Source organism: Monomorium pharaonis, chromosome 9 (genome assembly GCF_013373865.1).
Source record: "Monomorium pharaonis isolate MP-MQ-018 chromosome 9, ASM1337386v2, whole genome shotgun sequence".
NCBI classification, from domain to species: domain Eukaryota; kingdom Metazoa; phylum Arthropoda; class Insecta; order Hymenoptera; family Formicidae; genus Monomorium; species Monomorium pharaonis.
This window is the reverse complement of record NC_050475.1, coordinates 4,117,505-4,143,218: the sequence shown is the minus strand read 5'-3', so window position 1 is coordinate 4,143,218 and position 25,714 is coordinate 4,117,505. Positions and strand designations below refer to the sequence as shown.

At 32.1% G+C, this 25,714-nt stretch overlaps 1 protein-coding gene across 6 annotated transcripts in view; it reads right to left on the bottom strand.

Moving 5' to 3' along the window:
* LOC105835671 (furin-like protease 1) overlaps positions 1-25,714 on the bottom strand; it is a 216,426-nt gene that overhangs the window by 125,512 nt on the left and 65,200 nt on the right. For 2 of the 6 annotated variants that reach the window (XM_036291646.1, XM_036291649.1), the window contains exon 3: positions 6,922-7,008. The exons of the other annotated variants lie outside the window; for them this stretch is intronic. The gene's annotated coding sequence lies outside the window, so the exon portion shown is untranslated. The remainder of the gene's footprint in view (positions 1-6,921; positions 7,009-25,714) is intronic. 6 annotated transcript variants of the gene reach the window in all.

Here is a 25,714-nt window from a genome sequence, read left to right as displayed (position 1 = left end):
TTTAAAGCTCTCCGATTTACGTGTGCTATGAAAATGCCGTTCGCTTCCGACCTTTTATCGAGCGGGGTCACATAAACTCGCATATATTTTCTCAGTCGTCGCGAATGTCGCCTGTAATTTGTCGTATTTCAACGCTTTTTAGGTCACCACCGACCGTGCGTACTCCCGCTCACTATATTTTAATTACATTTCTTAATTTAAAATCAACTTTTTGTTTATGGAGCTCTTAATTTATACGCGAGTAGTCTCGGCGTATGCAATTTACATTCATTAAACAAGCGCTTCGAGAGGAAGAGAGAGGTAAAAATTGCATTTTTCTCTCCCGCGCTCTCTAGACGCAATAATAACACGCAGGTACTTGAATATGAATTTCTCTTTCTTATACATAATATGGTAATGTAAAGTTTAGTAGAGAGGGGGAACGGAAAAGAGAGAAAAAAGAGAAATAGAATTTTCCATATAATTATAAGAATACCACTTTGTATATTGCAAAATTGAACAAAGCGTGCGTCTACCGCATTGTAATTTGCGAAGATTGAAATCATTCCGGGGATAAACGCGGCCAGCCCGGTCAGTATGAGGATTTATCTGGAATTAAAATCAGCGTATATTCCTTCACACGGATCTGCAAAGGCAAGTGCGATCCATCAGCGCGATCGCAATTAGTGCCTGGACGCGACGTCCTGACGACCCGAATAAACACGACGACCGTCGGGAAGCATGTTTGCAGTCATAGACGAGCGCATCAGAGAATGCAAAGCAAATAGCACGGTTTGATCGCCGATAAAGTTATGGTCGTAGAAGAAGGATATCAGAAAAAAGTACTTTCGAAGCATTTATCACTCCTTTCTCCATTGTAAAGGAGAAAACACATTTTTTATTTATATATTAAAATTTTTCTAAACACGTTTATTCTAGATATAAATTATATATGTTGCTGATGAAACCGGAGACAACGGAGGAGAATCAAGCGTAATGAGAGATCCAATTTCGTTGAATTTACTTTACTGTTTGAGAAACACGTTATGGGAACGCGGTGTAAAATGATGACATCAAGGAACCGTAATTGGGATCCAAGAGATATGCTCTAACCAAATGCAATAACATCAGATCACTCACTCGTGAATAGAAACGAATGGCAAATTCGAATAGCTATCGACATTATTCGCTACAATAATTTCACTTAGGTAAACTTTGAAGAGAAATTATGTGCAAATAATTTTTAACCAATTCCAGCGCGCAATCTTATACAAAAGAAAATCTTACGAAAGGAAGTCTTATATATTACGAAAGAGTGGTAAATTCATTCAAGCTACTCTGCTGCAAAGCATTTCTTTAGAATGTTGTATAAAATTTAATTGTCAAAAAATATCCATTGCAGTGTTTAGTAGATTTGTTATATATATAATTTGTTTATAAATAATAATAAACTAGAATTAAAAAATCAGTGTAAATTAAAAGATATAACTTTTTATAAAACATAGATATAATATATAAATTCGTATTTAAATAAATTAAAAAATTAAATTATTTTATTCTTACGTTGAACAATTAAGTAAACGATATTATATAATAATATTATACTAAACTTGTTGATTTTCCAATGACGTACTGGAGAGAAAGAAAAAGATTAAACGACAATTCAAGTAAAAAAATTTCTTTTAAGTGGAAAAAAATGTATTATCTATACGTAGTCATAAAAAATGAGCTGGATAAGGGTCGCGATAAATCCATACTTCCGTATGGATAATCCGTTTGTATTATTTATCGCGTGTAAGTATGCAATTCAACGACTGACGATCCATCACTGCATTCAATGAATGTCCGAGTGATGTATCGCTAAAGTGCGAGAGGTAAGTTAACGAACTGTTCTTCGTTCTTATCGCAGAAAATTCCATCTCTTTTTATCAGTCTCATGTGATTACATTTTCTTATTAGGGTATATCAATCTTTTTAACTTAATTTCCTAATAATAATTAATTATTAATCTTTATAAAGCATACTTTTCATTGAGGCATTCTTTCATTAAATCTATAAAATTGGTAGATAAAATATAAATATAATTTATAAGATAATAATTTTGCAATGCAATTTAATATTGTCACAATTTTTTCTAATTAGATAAGATACGCAATTTGTAAGTTTTTCTCCTCATTTAACTTATCTTGAAATGTTTTCATGATACTATCTAACTTAGTTTCTCAAATATCATTATTTTTACACGTATCACATTAAGAATAGACTTTAACTTGTTACCATGTATTTATGCAATAAAATTCTCGCAGCTTTCAACTGCAAATTTTCGCGGGTAAAACAAAAGACCGCACATTACTTCACAATAAACCGCGGCTGTTTGTCGTTACGTCTAAATGCACGCGAGGAGATCTAAAATTTTAATGAAGGCCTCCAAATTTGCGTCGGTACTTTGCCAACCGGACATAAGATTTAATATTCATGAAATGTAATACCAGTTCCTACCGTCACTTGTGAGAAAATAAATCTCCCTTTGATGGTGAACATTTTCCCACTCTCTCTCTCTCTCTCTCTCTCTCTCTCTCTCTCTCTCTCTCTCTCTCTCTCTCTCTCTCTCTCTCTCTCTCTCTCTCTCGTGTCGCATTTATGTCTTTTTCTTTTTCTACGCTGTCGATAATGTAACGCTAGTTACAAGTAACGACAATCTTATTTATCTATTTGCACTTCTTTGATCCATGAAAAGCATTACATTCGCTACGTTTCCGTATTGAACTTACTCACACATGTCATGTTCAATGCATGTCACGTGCACGTCTGCCATATCCAATATTAGCTGCTTGCTGAGAGTCTGAAAGATATTATCTGTTCGTTTCAATAAACTCTTTGTCGTTATATTTTCGTTCATGCTAAGTGTTGACGTATGAATAATATTGATTTCGAAATATTGTTCTTTATTCGCTGAAATATATCAAAAATTGTAATTTCTCATTTTCATTTATTGATATTGTTCTTAAAAATCCATGATCAAGTCTGATAAATAGTCTGATAAATGGCAAAACTACGTACCAAGTAGAATATGAAGTAAAATTTTTCAAAGGTCATTGTATTGACCTGTACGACACGTGCGGCTGGCAGGTAAAATGCGGAACACATGCATTGCAATACACATACTTGTTTAAGCACCATTGTGAACGTATAAAGAACCATTAGCGTGGAAAAATCGAACGTTCACCGCAGGCTCGCGCACTCACACACGATCCCGTTTACACAAAGTTCTCATTTTTCAATCATAAAACAAAAGTGACGTCATTTCGGTGTAATTTCGTAAAAAGAAAAAAAAAAGATTATGTTTAGAAACACAATATGTCGTCATCTGTCATTTTGCACAAGTATCATGTTCGTAAAATAATAAAAAATCTATTACACGCAATATTTTATGATTAATACATTGTGTAATTTATTATATGTATGTCTTCTCAAGACACTCAACATTGATCGTGAATTTTCTGAAATAGCTTTCCGTTTTATTCTTTTGTTATTTCAACGTGTAATCACGCTGACTGTGATTAATTACTTTTCCCGCATTCCTTATACATATATACGTATGTTTTAGAAAGTACCTTTCACTATGATTATGTTTTTCTCGACGCTATTCCGTTGTTCACTTGTAATAAAACGTTACAGTTTTTATCTTAATCAATTTAATATTAAATAATAGTACAAGCAACACATAGAATTAATATCTGTCACAAAAGTAAAAAAATAACACTGTAATATAGCAATAACTATATGATATCAATCAGTCGCACACACACACAATTGTTAAAACTGATTTTTTTCACAAGTTTTATAAACCTCTTTCGACAGACACAATCATCAAGTTTCGTGTTGATTAGTATCGTAAATGACGAATCAAACTCGAGATTGTTGAATGAGTTAATGATGACAGGATATCTTATCACAGTTAGATACAGCGAAAGACATACATTCGGCACAGCTGAGCACACGTGCAAGGGGACATGTTGACGTCTGTGCACACGTGCCTATCATCGATCGCAAGTCTTTTATGTCAAGCGTCTTGAGGAAATCATTTTGCGTAGATATTTCCGCTTTAACACGCCTACCAACTAATTATGTTCACTAGTTAAAATATTTGCATAGCAAAATTACGATCAATTTGTAATTTAAACTATTTCAACAATTTTACATAACATACGTAGCTTTGTCGATGCAAGTGCTAGAGTTCCATGCAAATCTCATGGTCGTAACGTCTATGAATCTAATCTAAATTAAAAATACTTTAATAATAATCACTCGCGCTATTTTTACACCAGAATCAACATCTAATAGACATATTCTCATTAAATAAAAAAAATTAAAGCTAACTAAAAAGTATACAAAATTAACAAAATATAATTAATTTGTTAGTTAATATCTCAGTATTTTTTAATGTCAAGTAACTATTAAAAAATAAAGAATTTTTTAAGAAGAAATAACTCAAATAATAAAGCTAAATTGAAATTACTGTTTGTTATTGTAATTTCTAAATATAAAAAATTATTAATTATATCCTAATATAAATTTTTTTGTCAATAGAAACTACAAAAAATATTGTTCAAAAGAAAAGTTAATTTTTATATAAAATTTATATTTATGAAAACAATAAAAAAGTATATATTTTAAACGGGCAGGACAATGACTTTGAACTGTTCTATATACGGATATCGGCACAAAGAAACTCGACTATTTGTGCACAAAACTGTTAAGCGAATCTCACAGGTGAGAAGTTACCGTCATTGAAGGGTAATTAAACGGCCGAATAACCACCGTGTTTGCGTACGGTAATCCATGTGGGGATAATGATTTTCGCTAATTAGCCTTGAAATCCCCCGGTGTAATGGCGCACTCAATATTTTCTACCGCGTATTTACTTAAGCTTTTATTCATGAATTACGATTATCCACGATGATTATGCAATATTCTGACAAGCATATATATCCACTGTTGCTGAGAACCAGAGAGAATCTACGGATTAATATCCAACTTAGTAAAAAAACTGTTAATTCTTATATCTATGAACTTTTTAGCGCAATGAATAATACTTTTAAACTATATTGTTAAACATTAGAAGCCTATTAACATTACTCCGAAATACAACGTTTAAAAAAAAAAATAAAAAATCAAGAATACTTTTTTCGTATATACGATGAATTTTTTGCAGAAATACGCAATGCGGAAGTTTAAAGACCGCGATTCTTTAAACCGTTCACCAGGGCACAAAAGACTGAAAAATTTCTTACTCCGATTGACGACCAACTTGAAGAGACGTGATGGAGTCAAGCACCGAAATGACTTTCGAAGAGCACCACGACAGCGGCCTGACATTGTTCGTTACAAGAGAGCTGGCCCTCGCGCATGTATGACTTATTCAGCGTTCGCGATACAATCGCGTGCAATATCACGAGCGCGCAACTCGTAAATCCGGAGTGCACGGAGTTGAAACGAATCGCGTTCGAAATCGGAAATGCATTTAACCGGCTAGTCACGCGGCCAGGTTATCGTCGAACAAGCGTCACGAAAACACGGGATTTTCCGGTCCAACGGTCAAATAAATATAAATATTTTGCACCGCGCGAATATCCAACGCGTCACTCAAATGGGCACTCTGTTTCGGAAACTAGATAATACTATTTTAAAGTATCGATTAAAAGTATTTCAACGAGATATACCGTTTGTACCATCAATTTTTAAAAATTGAAAACACAAATGTATTATATAAATTTAAAAAGATTGTACTTTAATGTTATATGTATAATAAAAGTAAAATCATAAAAATATATCAAATGATATAAACTCTTTTAGTTGGTATTATATTACTCGCTACTAATTAAATAGAAAGAAGTTCATACCATCTTTGATCTATGATTCATCTATGATTGATCAATCTATGATTTGCATATCGCAAAGAAAACATAAAGATATAAAAACTATAAAAGACGCTTTTTACTCAATGTAATTAAATATTAGTCATGAATTTTCTATGCTCACCAATACTAATTTCGACGTGATACATTACTCCGATCGTGTATCCCGAACAGATATATAATTGCGGTACGCGTAAATCAAAAATAAAATAATTTCATTTATTTTATTCCCGCATTTGCATTCGCGTCTGAACGTAAATGCGTGCATCAGCGTGGTGCCCCATTTTCACTCTATCAATTTCATTTGATGTTGCCACATTTCATCATGTTGCATTGATAGCGACAGGTCTATGATTTCACAATATTTATCCCGGAGGTAAGTAAACAAGTTTATTTATCGTCGCTCGCTAGAGTGGTTTTTCTAAAACTTGCACCACTTTATTTCATTCGCTGTGCATCTATGTTTTTTTCATTAAACTATATGCAAACGTACGGCTCGAGGAAATCGTATTATATTCAAGATGAAAAGAAGCATAATCAAACGCATGCCATACCTTTAACTTTCTAAGACCCAATTTGTGCTAGTAACAAGCACCAAGACTCACGAAAGTAAATCATTTCAGTTTAAATTTGTATATTAATGCAAACGATGCAGGTCAAATTGAGGCCAATTGTTTCTAAAATTGTGTTAAAATATAATCAAACATTATAATGTTTCCGTCAAATCTTTGAATTATTCTTCACTTAAAAAATTACCATTAATCATTAATTTATGCTATTAAAATTAAAAGAATCAAAATATAATATTTATATCAAGAAATCGCTAACTCGAAACTTTCCAAAGAAAGAGATTACAAGAGAATGTCACATAACATGTACACACGTATGCATACGTGGCTTATTATTCAACAGAATAATGGCATTCGTCTTGGCAGGCTGGTTTGTTACGCTACCGCGACATAAGCAATATAACTATCACATATAGGACACCTTAAACTTCAACCATTAATTTCAACTGACTTACTCAACTGTCGTTCTCCAACTATAATGGTGCGTTTCGATTATCTAACGGTACGGTGAACACGTTTCCTTTCGACTAGCGCACTCTTACCTGAAACACAAAGAAGTTACGGTTATGCTCTGCGAGCAGATTGATTTATTCGCAATATGTGATTCGCAATTCTCTAATATGCGAAAGTAGCTTATTGCTCTTGCGAAGTATAGCTAATGAAGCAAATTGTACGGATTTACGAGAAAGAGAAATCATAAATCCGCAAAGCATAAGTGAATAAAATAAATATGCGTTACCGTTAATATAACAGCTATTATAAATGCATATATGTATAATATGCACATATGTATATAGAAGTATGCAGGTATTTCAAATTATGTTTTAATTATGTATGATATAAAATAAATGTATGTGTGTGTACACCTTCTTTTATTAATTTATATTTACTATTATTATAATTATTATATTTATTATTTATTACTAAATTGAATATAATTTTTAATTTTTTTCGTAATTTAAATTAACACATCAGTGTGATAATAATTTTATAAATTCTATAAACTACGAGAAACTTTTATATACTTTATACAACCTTTAAAGAAAAACACACACATATTATAAAAGATAATTAAAAGTAAATGAAATTAAAAGAGAATTAGAATCATTATCTTCTGTAATGAAAAATCAAAGAAAGGTTATATGCTCAGAGAATTGTACTGCTCGTTCTTTTCTATCTCTAAATAGAATGACATTGAATATTCCATTTTCATCTTGAATCAATAACATAAATTAAACATAAATTTTAAGATAGAGAAGTTTTCTCAGAAATATTGCGAGCATTTATCAGATTAATAATGGAATAATTATAAACGTTAATTTTCCAGTAACCGCAATTTTATTAAGAGAAAAAAAAACTTATGTAAAGTACTTAAGTAAAATTAACTCAATAATTGCTATCTGGTAAATAGAACGGAAGTTACGTTCAGATCATTTTCCAATTAAAAAATCACAATTAGAAAAATTTCTAATTTATCCAGCAAAAAAATATTAAATTCACAGTTATAATCGTTCTTCGATTGAAATACTGATCTTATATAGTTATATACGAGTACTGCTATCACTCTTGAACTTGATCGAAGGAAAACCGGTTAACGAAAGGGAACACGATGGTCAATTGGCACAGCTGGTTGTACGGGAGTGACGCGAAGGTCGTTTTATCGTCGACAAGATGGACGTTGAAGAGAGAATGAGATAATCGATTCGATAAAGCTTATACCGACTGTGTTACGATTGCAAAGCGAATTATGTAGAATCTGCAGATTGTTAAATCTATCGTACTGCCATTATCCGGATTATGATTACTGCAAACATTATGGCGTTTGTAACATGATCCAACGTTCAAACACCAGATGCGCCAATAAATTTGAAATTTGGCATCTAATCATTGTAATGTACAGTATTAGATTAAACTTTCCCTGTGTTTATACTTGCTCTCTATCATATCTCTATGCATATAAATATTTGCTTAACGCAAATTGATTCTTCCAAACTTCTGTTTTTCAAAAAATAAAGTTTATCATCCACTTATCTTCCTCAAAATGCAAACTTTTATTAAAAAATAAAAAGTAAGAAACAAAAAAATACCTATTGTTGATTTTCGATTAAAACACTCATATTGAACTTAATGATAAAATAATTTTTCTAATTTTCTATAAAAAATCTTATAAATATTATTTTAATATCAACATGTTAATATGGAATACATTATGGAAAATATAAAATAATTAAATATCTTATTTATGTTGCTTCATACAAGTAGAAGTATTACATATTAATGTCAACAAAAACAAGTTATATTATATACTTATGATTTATGTAAAATAATGAGTTATATATATTAAATTTTTTGGCTGCTTTAGGATTTAAGTGCAATCTCTGCCACTATGTCTGATTGAACTCATTTACATATTCACATCAAGCGGTTATCGTAGCAACACATTTAATAGTTTCCAATCCGACCAACATTGCATCTGCATTTGTGCAATTATAACATTTCGCTATAATTTACATAACACGTTCGCTCGTGTTGTCGAAGGATTTTTATCTCGTCAACGGTGTTTACGGATATACCACGGATATACCTGTTTAATTAATGTATCAATATGAACAATATATCTCTCGAGCAGAGATTGAACACGTAAACATCAATTCTACGATATCAATCTTTCAATAATTTTATCAATTTATTTATTAGTTGTTGTGTTCAATTCTAATATCAGCAAAAGCTATAACTGATATTAGAGTTTTTATTGCTTAGTATTAAGCAATAAAAAAACTATATATAATCTTTTATAAAAATATTTATATATATTTTTAAAATAATGTTAAATTGACTAAAAAGTACTTTAATTGACATTTTTTGATCGTAATATTTCCGATCCCATACTCGAAAATTTAACAACAACACTTGCCACATTTTATTATTTAGAGTATTTCAATCAAGAACATATAAAGTACGATTTTCAAGATGCGTTACATCGGAAAGCACCAATAAACCTGGAAAACATCGATGTCGAGAACGCAAAGTAAGACCGGCAGTCGTTTGCATGAGAAATACATTAAGGTCATTGCGTCTGCAAGATCTCCTAACCGCATTACACACTGAAAAATGTGCCACTACCGTACTCCCGCATTGTTAGGAGCGTAGCCAACTATTTCCTAACCGTTATCACGAGAACGAGGTAGTAATTAAAGGTGTGACATACAGACAACCACCCAAGAGAAAACCAAAAAAAATCTTGTAGTACTTTATTTCCGCAAGTAAAGAAAGGAAAAAGAAAAAAATTTCACATGTAAAGACTTTGAAAATCTACCTTTTTATGTCGTGTGTTTTTACGTAGTGTAATATTGGTTACTTTTCAAACTAATTGTCGTATTCCATTGCTTTTAAGTAGCAAAATTCTTTTAGATCTTACACGACATACATTTTCCAACGTTACTTCCATCACTATTAATTTTCCATTAACGTTAAGACTTCGTAAACAACGCTAAGGATGCGTATCTTGACCGTAACGTCGATAAACGTCGCCGGCAGGCTCGCTCGCAAAAAACGAAGAGAAAAGAACGTCTGCTGTAATTTCTACGCTCCTGCAGCAGAATGCTCTCTTAATTGTTGGCGCATCCGTAGCCGGACGTTTATTTTAAATTTCCGCCGCAATGAACCCGGCATGAAAAAAAAGGAATGGAAGAGAAAAGGAGGGGGGGAAGACGGTACAATAGCGGGTTTCCCGAGCACGACCTCTCGGTGCAGTATGTTACAAGGCATGTAAAGTATGGGTTGGGAGCCAAACGTATTCTGTCTCTCTTGTTTTTTATTCGGTAATCTCGACGATTCTAGGACAAGGTATCCTCGTGTCTACGTGTCAGGCATTGAAAATTAGAAAAGAAGAATCAACTTTAGATGCTTTTATACATATTACATGCGTGGAGGATTGCCGAAGATTAACTTTTTCATCCGCTCTTTCATCTCGGCACTTACATAGTTTTAATAAATACTGAAGCTATTACATATAGAAGCTATTGTATATAGAACGCGAAATTTAATAAAAAATAAAACAGCGATAAAACCAATCGCGTGCAGAATTAACAGTACTGTCCATTGCGTGTTTATTCGTAGTCGTAGCATATTCATAACGTGAGTGAACAATGGCCGAGCAACTCTCCCAGGAGTTGATATAAATTTTAGTGAAATATACATTTAGGGTGGATTTGTTATACTTGCTTGAGAGTATCTTTTGAAACAATCACAAGCGCGTTTTTTTCTGCTATACCTCTTATTCCATAAAAATTTAAAGTTACGTTAAAGTTTCAGTATATACTTATTTTAAAACAGTAATATCATCGAATCAATGAAATTTTATAATAAAAAATTAAACAAGACGTTCTATTGGAATGGGATTTACATCGATAACTAATCCACATACGTCGCAAATTTGTTATCGCAGAAACAATCGATCAATTTTTCAATGCATAGCCATACGGAAGCTCTGCAGTTTAAAATATATTATTAAATATTATAATCACAAGCTTTCACTTGATTCGAAATGCAATCCTCAATTTGTGTTCAAGTAACGCTAATCGTTCAAAAAATTATGGTCGCGATTCATCAAAGATCCCATCGGCAAGAAAAAAATTTCGAAAAAGCAAGTAGCAAATGTGCAACCACACATGCTTATCCACGTGTGCGGTATGGTTCGCGGCGAAAATGCTTACGGTGCAGTGATGCGACGACGCTGCAAGCGGGAAACTGGGTCGCATCTCATTTCCCACGACAGTTTGTCGTGGTGTCTGCTTTTTCGAACTCATATTAAATGCTCCGACATACGCAGCCATCACAATAATTAATCTTGTAATTCACCAGGATGCAAAAAATGTCGACTTTGTTAATTTGCGACGTTTCATTGCAACCTCCAACAATCGCGGACATGCGGGTATTTCTCTATGACATAACTTATTCATCAACTTTCATTTATTCTACAAAAAATATTCAAAATCTGATGTACCTTCGTGTTTTCTATTAATATAAGAAAAGAAATTAATAAATGCAAAACACTTCTTTTAGGAAAAATGCGTCAAGAAAATTATCTTAACTAATGCTAAATGGCAATTGTTATCGTGATGATTACAATGGTAATTATAAATGTGCATTAATTATATTTATCTCAGAGAATATTTAGAAATTAACAGTTCGCACATACATTAACGAATTCTCTTTTACCCTTTTCTCCGTACGTAACGATTTTTCTTTAACACGACGCATAAATTAGATGTAACTTGTCTGAATCGTAACTTTCACAATATCGTGACAGTCGCAAAACTGTAAACATTTTATGATAATATACTAAAAAGAAGGACGACGTCATTTGTATTCAACGCGATAGGGCGCGACTTTTCCCGTTTGCACGACACTTTGCAGTCAGAGCTTGCCTTTCCCTATGCCAGCGTCGTATCATGCAGAGGGACAAATTTACCACCGCCACGCGATAGCTATATTATCTATGCAGTTTTCGCCTGGTTCTCGAAAACGACGCTCGTCGCTACTACGATACCAGCCCTCGGTGAGTTGCGTTTGCAACGACGGCGTCGCGGAATGTCGCGTGACGACACTGATAATTTAGAAAGTGCAATGACATTTCGTGCTTATGCTTTACGACAACTTTGGCGAGTCGAAGTTGAAACGAAACTTTCCCGCGATCATCAACGAGTGCGGCCATCGCAACCGTTTCTCATAACATATGCGCTTTCTCGATTTGAAAAGACAGAAAAATAAATCTGAGGCAAAGTATGAATAGCTTCTTATCGATAAACAAAAAATGTGTTGCTTCTACTGATTATTATTATTATAATAAGATAACTGTCAGAAACTTTGCACGTATTCGGTACATATCTGCATATCGCTCTGTGAGGAAAATTAGAATTCAACTTGACCTAGAAGTGATGCGGCCGCGATCGCGATTTCACTACGGTTGTCTGCCTCAATTATTATGATATAGTTGCGAGACCGCGTAATTGGTCCATAGAACGAGCTCGACTATGCACTCGGGAACAAAGCTCAGACTGCGCAGTGCTCGACGTGCAAGCCAGCCGCTGTTCCAGTTGCTTGTATATCTCACTTAATCACAACCGGAATAGCTAGATGAGGGTAATTGAAATTCGTATTGCTGGCAGATAGCTATTTCGATGATTTTCGCAGACATGCGTGATCGTGGAAGACGCAAACGCCCATTAAATATTTCGCGGTATCTTGAAATAGAAATGTAATATTTATACGGTCAAAAGTTTTACTGCTAAACCTTATTGAAATCTACAATTCCTTCATTAATATCAATCTAATAACAATGTATTTTTCGTATGCAAAATGCAACATTTTTCTTTACAAAATTTATATCTCGTAACAAATTGTTCCACAAAACTTTACTGAACAAATATTTATGATATAAATAATAATTAATTTATAAAAAAATATGTGTAAAAGTTGGACTCATTCAATGAGTAATTATATACGTCGCGAGATAATTAACAAAAAAGACAATTCGTGTACACGTTTTAATAAAAACGAAAATTTCTTCCCTCTTCGAAGATGTGATTCATACAGCGGCTGTTTGTACAAGTTCTCGTCTGGCGAGCTGTGGAATTTACCTACTAAATGTTTCATACCGTTCGTAGGGGAACAATTTCGACAATCTAAGAGAGTATTCCCTTCAAGATGAAATTTCGCAAACTATCCCTTTCGTTACATCACTTGTCTTCACCAACCAAGACCATATATTTCAAATCTTTTCAACAATTAAATCATTTTTTCAAACAGAAATATTCTAATATTAACTTAATTACACGGAAATATTTTAAAAATAGTCTTGTTTAAAGTTTTAAAAGATTACCAAAAGTTAGATCGCATATTCCATTTTCATAATCATATTATTGTAAATGTATTACCATAAGATGTAGCATTTCAAATTAGATTTTCAAAAGGACAATCGATACGAATTTTGTCAAGGACAAATTCGGTCACTTAATACTCTCCGGCGGAGGTTAGAGTGAAGCGTCTTGTATTATTACGTAGATGCCAAGCGCACATTATACGTGCGAAATGCGTATTCCGATGCATTATCATGCAGACATAGAGCTGTATATTATGCGATACACAAGACGCGTATCCCCCGACCGTACGCGCGCGTAACGCATCCGGAGCGATGGAGGAAAATATTTTGCGATTCGAGACGATTATTGGTTTTTCGCTCAATCGCATACTTTTTCACTCCTCCTCGACTTATCGGACTATTGAAACCTGTCCCATATCACCAATACATTTTTACGTCCGCATATTGAAACTTACCGTCGACAATATGTCGCCGCAGCGGAAAAAAGAGTATTACACGCGTCGAACATGACGTATGCGCGACGTCTCGCAAACACACGTTGACAAAGACAAATTTTCCTCTTCATTTCTCTACAGTATTTAACAGATTCATCACATTTTATTTTATGATTGATTGGTGTTCAACAATTTGAATTTATCAATCCGACTCCATGTCAAAATATGTTCAAAAGTTGGCAAAGAATATCATGCCAGATTGAATGATACAGTCTACTAAAAATGGACGAATGATAGTGGCATCTCTTACGAAAGAATTTGAAGTTCAGAAATTTAAAATTTTACACGCGTAAAATGACATGTAGCTACACGTAAACCGGAGAAAACTTTTTTCATTTACTTCTTTGCGTCTCATTTCGAACTCGATTCCATTGTTGTAAATTCGTGTCGACATGTGACTCGAATAGGCATAATAGCGGAAATTCTACATTTTGCATTTCCGTTTCTTTGTATTATCCGATCCGGATAAATTTTGCATTACGTACAGAAAATGGAAATTCAGCGTGACTGAATGAAAGGAGAATTCAGCTTTTCTCATTTGCCTTCTGCAAAATTCTCAGAACAATTTCCTGATGTGACGGCGCCGACCTGTCAACGGTCTTCTCTTTCGCCGCGACATTTCTATTCCGTGTCACTTGCAGCATTATAAACGGATTACGTCATCTTTATGAGAGCGATATCGACATCTATCCATCGAACGAGAGAATTTTTATTTACATATGCAATACTATATAATAATAAAAAACAAATTTTGATTGGATATAAAATTGTTTGTACGTATAAATGTAATATGTAAAAATTATGTTATACATAAAATTTTTAATAAATTTTTTATAAGTTTTAAAAAAACATTGCAGATAATAAATTTTTATGTCAAAATTGTAATTACTGTTTTTATAAAAAAAAAATTTGGAAACTCTATTATACAAAACTGATCCATATATATAATTTTATGAATCTGACTTTTTTAAATTAAATTGGTCGATGTGCTCTTGTCAAAATTTTCGGAGAAAAAATGTAATAGAGCTACGTATATTATTACTAATACACTAAATGCTTTATATTCATTGTAGTTAAATGCACGTATAATATATACACGTATATATATTATATACACAAGCATTGTACTACAATGCGATAAATACAATATTTAATAGCTTTAACATTAATTGCCATATTATATTTCCGTTAAATTAGATTTAATATTATCGTATAATAGTTAACATCCCATTTAGTACAATTATAATTAATTCCTTTATATCTCTTGTATTGCCTACATTATTTTAAAAATTAAATTTATACCTAAATGTATAGTCGTTCAAAATACAAATATTATTCGCATAATAGTTTGTTTCAAATCAATTCAAAATAATATCAGATAAGAGCTCTTTTAATAAAAAATATTATGTAACAAAGACGTAAACGTTCGACTTCGTACACAGATTTCAGTTTTCTTACAATTTTCTTACAATTCGAGATTGCTTTAACAATCCCAGGAAGAGATTATCGGCTGTTCTTAATTTTCACGGAGCTCCGTTTGCCCGTGAGGATTTCAATTTCACGAAGCTGCATCCGGGTTCACGGAGACGGGAATATAGCCCATTTCGTGCGACAACTATAACGATGTATTGCAATTACTGGGAACCTCCCTAATCCAGAAGGAACACGCGAGTATGAGTCTGCTGCCTAAGTAAAATTAAACGGCGGAGATAGCTAAGTACATTGCCTTTGCTAAGTCGAGCGTACAACGGTCTTGCAGTGTATTTCTTATTGCAGCTGCACGTAAAGCCGAACTTGGATATAGAACAGTATATAATCAATAGGTTTAACAAAAAACTTGTCTCCGTTGCTCGTAATAATCCTAGAAGCAGTTGAAAATAAAAAGTCAAGATTATCAGCATGTAAAAAAATAGGTTACTCTAATAAATTATAAAATCCCTCGCTAATTATAAAATCTTGAGCAAGATAAAAAAATGTATAATAAAGTGATGTAATTAATTCTCCTGGTGCCTCTCAAGGAAAAAATCTTATTAATAATTCCTCCTGTTTATCATATTAATCTTTAAATAATTTACTTTTTGCCGCTATCAATATTTATTGCACGCATTTTTTATTCACGCGTCAAGTATTTTTAATAAAGAGTAATTGTTTGTATTGTACGAAAGAATCAATGTTGTGTTCCACGAGTGCATTCACGATTATATTACGCGACAAAAACGCTGCCAAGTAATCTGAAGTAACAACGAAGACGCTTGTAATATCTTCTCGACTAAAAACGATTTAATACTTGTGTAAGACATTCGACCATGTGTATAATGGAAAACAATAATTTCAAAAAGCATTGGTTAAGCAAGTGGTACGCAATATGCTGAGTTTGCACGACAAATATTCTTGTAATTTGACTTTAGAATATATAACTTTTTGATAAACATAATTACTATATTATTTCTTAAAAATCGACAATTAAAAAAAATAAATTTACCTACTAATCTGTGATGCAAAACATTTTCGCAAGAATTTCTGCGTATCAAATTATATTTTTATGTAAGTATAAACGTAATTCTGATAATGGCATTGTTACCCAACAGAAAAGACAGACGTCAGCAATATCCGGCTTCGAAGGTGAACATGTTCAACGAAAGTAATATGTGCAGTAAGCAAATATTCGATATAACATTTTTAAGAACATTTCGCAAGCTGCAGATATTTGTACCGAAGACAGAAATATAACATTGGACATATTGATATAAGACTTTACTTCTGTATGCAATAGGATATATTGATAATCGTCTCTTCCAAAAAAAATCAATAATCAAAAGAAACAATTATATACACAAAAAAAATTACTTATTGTATCATTATATATTGCATGAAAGATGTTTTGTCGTTAAAATAAAATTGATGAAATATTCCAACAACATCTATTGTTTGAAATGGTTAAATTTAATTTACGTCAACAACATTGTTTGTAATTTATGTCACTTATATTAATAATTTGTTCAAATTTTTCAAAGTAAAATAAAAATAGCTTTACATTTATATGTGATCAAACATATTCATATAGAGTGATACAATTGAGTCAGCAAGCAGAAATGTTGTTGGCCAACATATTTGAAAAAATCCGATTCTGTATCGTATAATGATATTTCAAAGTTTTTAGCATAAATTTTTAATATATGTCAAATATTATACATTGAAAATAAACGGTTATTTTCTTTTTTATAAAGTACATTTTAACAAACAATATGTTCATTATAAGAGCATTGTTGCATTATTAAATATTTGCCATCAATACTTATTACTAAAGTTTACAATAAAAAGATTAGATTATTCTATAAATAATCATAAGTCATAAAAAACGAGAGAAAACTTTAATTATTTCTATTTTTTAACATTTTCAGAAATTAACTGTTGCCAGTTGCCTCTGCATTTTTTAAATTTCATAAAAATAAAAGTTTCAAACAAACGAATTTTTTATTTTGAAACATACGTCAATTATGTAAAAGCGAACGAAATTAATGCTATTGAATGGCTGTGTTCTACGATTGTACATTTTCGCACTGTACCCCCATATTTGCAGCGCAGTCGATAACGTACGGTAGGGCGTGCCATCGTAGTTTATCACTGCGAATGCATTAACCTTGATGAAACCCTCTGCATCAGGAAGTGCAAGATAAGGTGTGATTAACGACGGTTGCTATACTTTCTTGTGTGTCGGCCGATCGTATTTTACACAGGAAGTAAACGATGAGACGGTAATTACGCTAATAAACGACTGGGCAGCTTTATAATTAACTTTTCACGTCTTTTTTTCACCGGTACGTCTCATTTAACTATCAAAGAAGCATATACTGATAATGAGAGTATTGATAGTAAAAAGCCATGTTTACGGAAATGTATATGTAATGTGTATATTTATTTAGTAAACAAAATACACACATGATCCTTTTACGAATAATAAAGATAGAATAGTACATTTAAAATAATAAAAATGAAGTTAGCGTTACGTTCATTTTTCAAATTATCGTTTTATTCGCGTGTATTTATCTCGCGCGTACTTGTCCGTATATAATGCTATTGCTATAAAAATTTTAATTAAAAGATTTCTACGTAACCAACTAAAAAAAAATATTTGTCCCCTCTCACTTAAATAGGCATTCTGCAGTATAAGTAGAGCGCTCCGTATATTAACGATGATATTCCACCTACATTTTATGCGACGCCACTCTCTTCGGAAATTCAATCTCGTGAATTTCCCGTGGTATAACGTTAAAGGAATTCATTGAAACAACTCCTCGGATTAAGCACAGCAAATACTAAACTAACAATCGACAACCAACACGAACAGAATTAATTCTTCTCTCCCGAGAATAAGAATAAAGTATTCAAGAAAAAAAGCACAAATATTAATTTAAAAACTATATATAAAGATTACAAATATATTAAGCACCTATATTTTTAAAAATAAATTTATTAGACATTTATGTTTTTCCCCCATAGATATCTGCTGGAGCAAAATTTAAAGCAGTTAGAATAATCTTGAAATTATGTATACTATAAATATGCAGTTTCAAAATCGATCTCTGCATTATAAAATAACTGAATTTTTAGATAACTAATTTGCCCAAATTTTTTTATGTAATAATTTCTTTTTCTCTTACGTTCTGATACAAGCTATCTAGTTACAACTCTTTATACATATATATAATAATGTTATTTGTTCAAATTCATTGTTTTACTTCAGCATTCTCGTTTTTATTCATTCTTTTAATATTTATTATTCTTCTATATTTGAAATTGATTATAATAACAACAATTGTTCCATGGTTGCACAGTGTTTTGTGCGAAAAAACGTGAAAATTCTTACAAAAGAAAAGTCAAATATTAAAACCTTTTGCAATTACAATTAACTTAAATTAACTTGGATGAAATATTTAATAGTAAACCCCATACAATGTAAACGTATATAAATATCACGTATATTAATTATTAAATAATATATTACTAAATAAACAATTTCTGAATATAATAACATAACTAACGTGTGTGAAGTTAGCATCTCATAAAAATACTGCAGAATTACTTGCATCCAGCATAGTTCTACAGTTCTTGATAGGTTTCAACAATAGTTCCGTTGAATTACGTATTTTAATTAAATTTTTATAAATAAGATGCTAATAACTTCCAAAATCACATAATAGCATCTCACCGTATTTCAAATATACGACCACAGAGAAGACTAAAACTATAGAGTTCTATCGTTTAGAGACGTTCTATCAATAGTTCTGATGATTAAATTAATAAAAAAAAAACAATTTTTTGTTACAAAACATACGTATATATGCGTATACATCTGCGCACGTGGATTTAATGTAACTGGCATCTCAGATAGACAAAATTAATTAATTTAAAAAATTTAGAAAATATTTTTCAACAACTATCTTGATGGAAAACTTGTATTTATAGGTCTAGACATGAGATGCTGGTCGAATATCGACAGTTCTATTTATTTTAACGCAGTTCTCATATAGTTCCGGACGCGAACAATCTCTCCCGGTCTCTTCCCGGCTCTCCCCGTCTTTACCCGTCTCTCCCGGTCTCTTTCCGTCTCTACCGGTCTCTCCCCGTCTCTCCCGGTCTCTTTCCGTCTCTCCCGGTCTCTTTCCGTCTCTTCCGGTCTCTCCCAGTCTCTCCCCGTCTCTCCTGGTCTCTCCCCGTCTCTCCTGGTCTCTCCTGGTCTCTCCCCGTCTCTTTCCGTCTCTCCCCGTCTCTCCCCATCTCTCCCGGTCTCTCCCCATCTCTCCCGGTCTCTCCTCGTCTCTCCCCGTCTCTCCCGGTCTCACCCGAAAAATTTGAATTTTAAGAGCAAAATAAATGTTTAAAAAATGTTTTAATTAATTATATCACCGGAACTTTTTAGAAAATTATTGTACGCGTCCGAAACAATATGAGAACTGCGTTAAAAGAAATAGAACTGTCGATATTCGATCAGCATCTCACGTCTAGCCCTCAAAATTCAAGTTTTTCGGACAAAATAATTGTTTAAAAAATGTTTTAATTAATTATATCACAGGAATTTTTTAGAAAATTATTGTACGCGTCCGGAACAATATGAGAACTGCGTTAAAATAAATAGAACTGTCGATATTCGACCAGCATCTCACGTCTAGCCCTCAAAATTCAAGTTTTCCGGGCAAAATAATTGTTTAAAAAATGTTTTAATTAATTATACCACCAAAACTTTTTAGAAAATTATTGTACGCGTCCGAAACTATATGAGAACTATATGAGAACTGCGTTAAAAGAAATAGAACTATCGAGATTCGACCAGCATCTCACGTCTAGCCCTCAAAATTCTAGTTTTCCGGGCAAAATAATTGTTTAAAAAATGTTTTAATTAATTATATCACTGGAACTTTTTAGAAAATTATTGTACGCGTCCGGAACAATATGAGAACTGCGTTAAAATAAATAGAACTGTCGATATTCGACCAGCATCTCACGTCTAGCTCTCAAAATTCAAGTTTTCCGGACAAAATAATTGTTTAAAAAATGTTTTAATTAATTATATCACAGGAACTTTTTAGAAAATTATTGTACGCGTCCGTATCTATATAGGAACTGCGTTAAATGAAATAGAACTGTCGATATTCGACCAGCATCTCATGTCTAGACCTATAAATACAAGTTTTCCATCAAGATAGTTGTTGAAAAATACTTTCTAAATTTTTTAAATTAATTAATTTTGTCTATCTGAGATGCCAGTTACACCAAATCCACGTGCGCAAACGTATACGCATATATACGTATGTTTTGTAACAAAAAATTTTTTTTTTATTAATTTAATCATCAGAACTATTGATAGAACGTCTCTAAACGATAGAACTCTATAGATTTAGTCTTCTCTGTGGTCGTATATTCAAAATACGGTAAGATGCTATTATGTGATTTTGGAAGTTATTAGCATCTCATTTATAAAAATTTAATTAAAATAGGTAATTCAACGGAACTATTGTTAAAACCTATCAAGAACTGTAGAACTATGCTGGATGCAAGTAATTCTGCAGTATTTTTATGAGATGCTAAACTTTGAGATGCTAACTTCACACACGTACATAACTAACATTTGCAGTTTATTATTTTTTAATAAATAAAAATCAAGAATATTATTTATAAAATATATTATCAAAAATCTAAATGCGCCTTTGATGCAGACATACTCTTACAACCCTTTCCGCGCGTTGAACTCTTTAATTAATATAAGTTTCTCTCAGCGACTTTCACGATTGGCCGTCTGACAACCCGCGGCGAGGGTTTTTAATTAACGAGCCGTTCTAAAAGCGCGTAATCGCTCGATGTGTAATCAAGAAGCAACGACGGCGTGTACACGTCGTGCTTCATTCTCTCTCGCGAGTTTCGCTTCTTCCGGTTATGGTATCAAGTGCATAAACACATGCCAATAATTAAATATAAACAAGAAAGTAAACATTAATAATAATTTCTCCATTTATATAATAAAAAATTAATACCAAAAATAGACAAAATAAATTATAAATCTATTAAGAAACGGATATATCATATTACACGCATTCAAATACACTCAGATAATAATTACTAAAATTTCAAGTGTGTGTGAACGTGTGATATTGAATTATTGTTTCTGTAGTAATATAAACTCATAACGCTCACAACATTGTAAAATGATACGGTAAATAAATTTATATATATGTATAACGATATATGTATAACGCAAAATTCTACTGATAAAGAAAAACTGACATAAAGTTCGAAACATTTATTGATGTATTGTGTCAACGCTGTTGCAAAATACAAAATTACATGTGCGCAACGAAACTGTAGTTTCAAAGTTAAACGTGAAGTTCGCCGGTAACTATATGAAAAAGAACGTATGTTAAGTTAGCCCCCCCCCCCCAATACATTAAAATTCGGTAGTTCTGATATGAGTTCCCGTTTCATTTTGAAAAGATAAAAAAAATTTCTTTCTAATTTAGAAAGAGTTCTGTTGATTAACGGTCGGAAATTAAAATTTTAAAAATGAAGTGCTAATTTCTTATCGAGATTTCAAATCAAATAGTTCTGAATGGTTCAATACCTTCATTTTGCAATTAGAGTTCTTAAAGCATAAAAAAATTTTCGATTAATTAAAAAAAATTAAAAATGGTTAAATATTCTATTTTAAGATACAATACTTCTGCAATGTTTCTATTGTTATTTTACTTATTTCAAAGAGTTCTCAATGAATAAAAAAAATTAGATCAAAAACTTATAGAATTATGCACTATAAACGAAATTTTAAAATCAGATAAAAATGACATGTGGTTATCATGTCGTTCGATCGCTTTGACTTGTAAGACTTTTCGTCAAAACTCGTCGAGAACTACCCAAAAATATAATCAGAACTATTCGGAACTCCAAAAAATTTTTCGACAACGGGAACTTAGAAAATTTTGCGGTTACCGTTTTAATATGTGACAGTACCTTGCAAACCGTTGATCCGATCGCTTTCACTTGTAAGACTTTTAATTAAAACTCGTCGAAAACTACTCAGAAATGCAGTCAAAACTACTCAAAACTCCAAACCATTAATCAACAGAATTCTTTTTCTAAACCACAGAGAACTCTTTATCTCTTTAAAATAAAACAGGAACTCATATCAGAACTATCAAATTTTAATGTGTGGGGACTAACTTAACACACACAGAAAGAGAAGCATTGTATCGGTATTTGAGCACGCGATGCACTACTCCCCGTTGCATCGAGGGCAACTTTCTCGAAACTTTTAATCACGCGAGAGTGTCAGAAAACGCGCGCATGCAAGAACTCGTACCATCTTTTCCTTACAGACGGTTCATTTTTTTATCACTCAGCGGAATGAACGTAGCGACCGTAAAAGTAAAGACATGCTAATTGGCGTGATTAGCATGATTGCGCCAGCGAGTTACTAATGTACATTTTTTGGAAGAAGGAGTAATAGGTAAACCGGTTTAAACGCGGACGATAACTAAACCTACTTCCGGTACTTTCACATATCCCTTTTGTCAGCATATCATTACACAGCGCTGAAATATCTGTTTCGTGAGTGATATTATATCGCTCAAGGTGTTTCATCTATACGGCAAATAAATATTATAAGCAAGATATTATTTAACAAAAATTTTTCTCTATTTTTATATTAGATTGTGATAAGATAATAATTTATATAATGCGTACAAACAACTCTGATAACGTACAAAATTTAAGACTGATATATTATGGCAACGTTACATAATATGAAATTATACACTTAATATAAGGCAAGACTATAGATTTTCAAAACTAATCACACAAAGGTAATCATTTTTTAATTTCCTTTTTAAAACATAAACTAAAGATATCAATTCACATTAAAAGTTTACTCTAAAATATGCCAAGTATATTATGGTAGCCTTGAGTTAATATTATTTTTTATAAATTGTGCAAAAAGATTATTTTGTTATAAACAAAATTGTCATAAATAAAATTAAGCTTATTTATACCGAGATGTATTTGCGTAATGGCAACTATGATTAATGAAACTTTCACTCAGAAATCATGATAGACAATAACATTAAGACAAACATACAATTTTCCGCCACAATTACGACTGTTTTACACGAGAAGGTGTAAAAGTAAGCGTTGAGTAACCGATCGGCCTCCGTGAAATCGGCACTTTACCAAGCACACTGTGGTTTACTGGCCGGAACGGTGATGATTATTTTTCAGCTAGGCACTCTATTTTTAAGCGGCCAGCTAGACAGCCAATTATCTCAATGACGTAAATTCGAAGGTTGAGGCACGTGTTAAACCTTCGTCTTACTTCTGTTACTTATTGAATAAGTCTTTAAAAATAAGCTTTCGTATATAGACTTGTGTAATCATAAATACACATTGCCGAACATAGACACGTTCGCTATATGATATAAAAAGTCTTTTCCCTTAAATTAAAAAAATTGTTCTCAAAAATGTTTTCACTTGACAAAACTGCGAATTTTTTTTTCCTTTTCCTTTCATCAAGATAATCGTCTTAATCTAATCTTGAGTAATCTTGAACTTTTTCTTTAAGTAAAAGATATAAATAAAATATAAATTTTAGTTTTCTCACTGTCTTGCTCCAATTGTATCAAATATATGTGAATCTAGTTCTTGTTATTCTTACTTTCTTTTATTAATCCTAGATTAAATTACTTTCATTTTTCTCAAATGCATTATCGCTCAACATAGCATGTTTATGTATATATAATGTATAAATGCGATACGTAGATGTATACGAGTATCTACAGTATATTAAGTTTAGATTCGCTAAGTCCAAATGACTGCAGATCATCCCCTGCAGTAGCGTGGAAATTGAATTAATAGACGGTTATTTTACAAGAGATTATTCGGAACACGATTAGAAGAAGATCGGAGCAAATAACCAAAAAGTGGAGCAGCTATGAGATATGAATAGTTGCGTTTCTTCGTATCGGAAAGATTTTTATGACACTCGCGACGTAAATGCCAAATGAGTATGAATAACCGCGCACTACATTCATCTAAACGCTGCCATTTCCATCAATTGATTATTGCTTTTGTCAGTCGTAAAAGAGATACCATGGAGAAGACAATATTTTTATATGTTCTAAAAAAAAACTCTAAGAAAATAACCGTCATTCAAAAATCGTAATCAAATTTTTGCAAACCGTTAAATCTGTTGCAAGAATGTTCTCGTTGCTTCTAGAATATCACAATGAACATGACAATGATGGAACTGTAAAAGTTACGATTATGCTTCTCCATTTTCGCAATTATGCCTTTTGATCCGATTGATCAATTAACTAAGCTTATTGACGGATAGATGGATCTCACTTTCGAAACTTCCAGTACACGCAAATGTCTTTACGATTCAATACATCATTCTAACCCATGGTAGATTTTCGCACCAAACATTTTAAGACATCCATCTTGAAATAATAAATAATATATTTATTTCTTCCATGGAATATCTAAAACATGTTTAGTTATGACATTTTAATAAATCAATCATGGCCCAAGTTTGCGTATACATTCTACGTATGCATTTTAATTAATATAGTATGCAATGTTCAATTTAAAGAAGTATGAAGTCGTGTATTGTTGAAAATTCTGCCATAAATAAAATATTACTAGCCAGCGGTTTTATTAAAATTAATATTTCAAACTTCTTATATTAATCACCTTATTTTTAGAATAAATTTTACGTTCACATTACTTTAAGTGAGAACTGCATGCACCTCACATTGTTATATTATTTCTAGAAAAATCTGTGTATCCGCATTTTTTTCCTTAAATTAAAAATTAAAACACTAATTAAGAATGAATGAACGAGCAGTATCGTTCTATGATTCAGAAATAGAAAGACAAATATGCTGTACTTATTTTTAATTCACGCAAAATGCCTTTATTTATCAAATTAATATGACGAACAAGTTGCAAAAAGCATATTTCTCGCTGAATACAATGACACTATGATTCTCTTGTTATTGATCTCCTTATTCCGTAAACAGAATGATGGGTTGACCGATCATTCGACTTACAATGTCCGACATTTATAAAGTCACGTGCTACATGTTTCACGTGTAAAAAACTCGAATAAAGATGTAAAAAGTTATTTAATAAAAATATGTAATTATGTGATCATGCAATAGACAACAAAAAAAATTATTTTAAAAAATTGCGTCAATATTTTTCTTTAATGTCACAAAATTTGCAAAATTGTCGCCGCAATTTACTAGTTAATTCGAATTAATGTTTAGCTCGCATCAACCGTAAACAGCGTTGTGCGGCGAAATTATTTACCTTGCGTAACGGACGTGA